Source organism: Gossypium hirsutum, chromosome D11 (genome assembly GCF_007990345.1).
Source record: "Gossypium hirsutum isolate 1008001.06 chromosome D11, Gossypium_hirsutum_v2.1, whole genome shotgun sequence".
Lineage (NCBI taxonomy): Eukaryota > Viridiplantae > Streptophyta > Magnoliopsida > Malvales > Malvaceae > Gossypium > Gossypium hirsutum.
In genome coordinates this window covers 27534699-27537655 of record NC_053447.1, presented here as the reverse complement: position 1 = coordinate 27537655, position 2957 = coordinate 27534699, and the positions used below count along the sequence as shown (strand labels likewise).

Here is a 2957-nt window from a genome sequence, read left to right as displayed (position 1 = left end):
GTACAATTGCAAAGTATTGACTTATTGTTGCTCTAGACCTTTGAAATATTTCTCGAAATTGGGAAACTTTTGCATTGGTGCCCAAGACGTACAAAATAAAAATCCCAACATTTCATGAGAAAATATGTGTCTTAAAGTTTGCAAATTGTATCTTTTTTTCATGAGAAAATATTTATTTCTTTTTTTTAAATAATATGTGTCCTAATTAGATGCCCTTAACATAAACACGACATAATAAGAAAATAAAACCAAAGGGACAACAAAAATAGAATTGACAAAGATTTATTGTGAACTCTAGCTTACAACATCATATAATCCTATCCAATCAATTAGAGAAGAAAGCTAATCATGTACCAAAAAAGAGAGAGAAACTCTAAGTAAAGAATGACTTTCCATCCTAAAAAGATGATATTATAGTTATGGAGTTTAAAATTGAATAATCAACCTTGAGAACCAAGTGTCAAGAACATCTAGATCCTGATAAACTTCTACGCCTTTTTCGTATTCATGACGAGCCTTCATAAGAACTTCCTCAGCACTCCTGGCAACTATGTATTCCTTTTCACAGTATTTCCAACAATGTACCAAATAGGTATGCGGTGTCCCCCCCCAGCTGTTTGCTTATGCACCAACCCTTGATATTTCCAGCCAATGATTATAAATCTATAATCAAAATAAGCAGAAGTGAGCAAAGACAGAAACTAGCCAACAAAAGTAAATTTAAAGTAAAATACCGATTTAATAGGAAGAAAAGGTCCCAAATGACAGTAGCATGTAATGAGGGGTGTTGCACTATAAAGAATGACAAAATGTGGCCATCCTCTCAGCAGGGACGGAGAGTTAATTACATATAGACTGGAAAATGACTAAACTAGTACCATCATCGGACATGATTGTGTCTTACCTGGAACATGCATGTTTTCCAATTTTTTTTATGCAAGGTCATACCTTTTATTTGTGTCCCCTAAAACATGTTGACAAGAGCATAAAATGTAGGCACTTTAATTAGGAAACATGGATAAGGCTGATGCTCACTAAACTAACTATAAATACGACTAAGGCAAGCTCACCTATCGAACAATAGTATAGCTATGGTGAGTAGGGAATATCGTACCCACGAGGACTAAAAGTACTAGTAATTACTATTTTTCTATTATTTAGCCAACAAATTAGAGTGGTTGTTTTTAATCTAAAATTACTAAACTAATCTAACTAAGAACGTAACAGAGAATGAAATAGGAAAATAATTGAAGATAACCAATGAGATAGACAATACCTACGAAAGAATCCACCTAGACTTCACCTATTATTATGAATCTGAATTAAATGATTTATTCACTTGTGTTTTGATCCGTAGAAATCCCTAAATTATGTTAATATCTATTTCGAGAGTAAGAATAACTGACTCTAGGTTGATTAATTGAAATCTCTAATTAAAACCCTTATCGTCGCATTAACTCGATCTATGGATTTTCCTATTAGATTTGAGTCTAATCTGATAGATTTATGTCGTCCTATTTCTAGGATTGCATATAACTCCACTCAATTATGCTAGATCTACTCTTAAATAGGGACTTTTGCTCCACTAAAATAAGCACATTAAACATGAATTAATATCCCAAAAATATTAAAACACAAAATAAGCATACATAATTGAGAACAAGAATCAAATATTTATCACGTAAAAACAAAAATTAAATAATAAGTTTCATTATAAGTTTCATCCTCCCTAGGTATCTAAGGAATTTAGTTCATAATCCTGAATAGAAACATCTCAAAGTTAGGATAACCACAAGACATAAAGAAACTTAACAAAACTTTGATAGAAATTAAATGGAGATCTTCGATCGTGAGGAATATTCGCTTTTGAGTTGATTCTGATGGTGATTTTTGAGTGTTTTCTTCGATCCTCTTTGATTGCCCCTTTAGGTATTCTTCTAATTGGTATTTATAGACTTTAGAATGCTCCGAAAGCCTAAAAATTGGGTTTTTCCGTGTATTTGGGAAGAAGGTTGTGAAATCGACACGGGCTGGCACATAGGCATGTGGCCAGCCCGTGTGGAAATGCCCAGGCCGTGTAGATCCTAAAAATAACTCTATTTTCTGATTTTGGCTCATTTTTCGCTCCTTTCACTCCCAAAGGCTTTCCTAAGTATATAAACATGAATTTAAAATATTAGTAGCATCAAATTCACTAATTTACATAATTAATCATCTAAAAACACATTAAAAATGAAATTAAAATATGCTACTTTATACATCTTATCAAAGGCAGAAGAAAAAAATCCTAAAATAACCCACTATAATATGAGTAAAAAATCATAGATCTGAAACTAAAACTACTGTAGCTTGTGGATGCAATTTTTTGGGCCTCTGGTAAACCAAAACTAACAAATAATGAGAGAGAAAAAATGACAGAGATAGAGAGAGAGAATCAAGAAACAAATGGGGTGTTTTTGTGTTTTGGCCTCCAGTTACCCAAACCTAAAAGAAAATTGTGAGCAAAAATCTGAAGAGAATGAGAGAGAGAGAGAGAAAAAATCAATGAAGAAATGGGGAATAATAAGTGAAAAGACATCACTGAAGAAACGGGTAGCGGGTTCTTCTCTTGCCCTGCCCGTTACTGCCCTAAGCTGTAGAGTTTTCAAATCTCCAATGGCTGGAATGAGAGAGTTATTTATTGTAACCTTATTGGAAAAGAAAGTGACATATTCTCATTTCATTTATTGTTTGTCCATGTATCTGCTATGTTTTTTTAGATATTTGTTTTTCTATTTAAAAAAGCAAAATTTATAAGAAAGAGTTGAGTTGTTCACCTGTCTAATAAATTGAAACTAAATAATAATAAAAACAAAAAACAAAAGTAAATGAGACTTACAGAGTCAAGGAAGCAGAGAAATACAACCCAAGTTTACTTCTACATTGGACTCCATTTTTGGGCCAAACCTTTGAGCTTT

General features: G+C 32.6%; 1 long non-coding RNA gene across 1 annotated transcript; it reads right to left on the bottom strand.

The window, feature by feature from the left end:
• Positions 1 to 266: 266 nt before the first annotated feature.
• LOC121223055 (uncharacterized) lies at positions 267 to 2719 on the bottom strand. Its single transcript, XR_005920395.1, has 2 exons — positions 1814 to 2719; positions 267 to 663 (listed from the first exon to the last, which is right to left on the bottom strand). It is a non-coding gene; the product is annotated as an uncharacterized lncRNA (long non-coding RNA).
• Between the last annotated feature and the right edge of the window lie 238 nt (positions 2720 to 2957).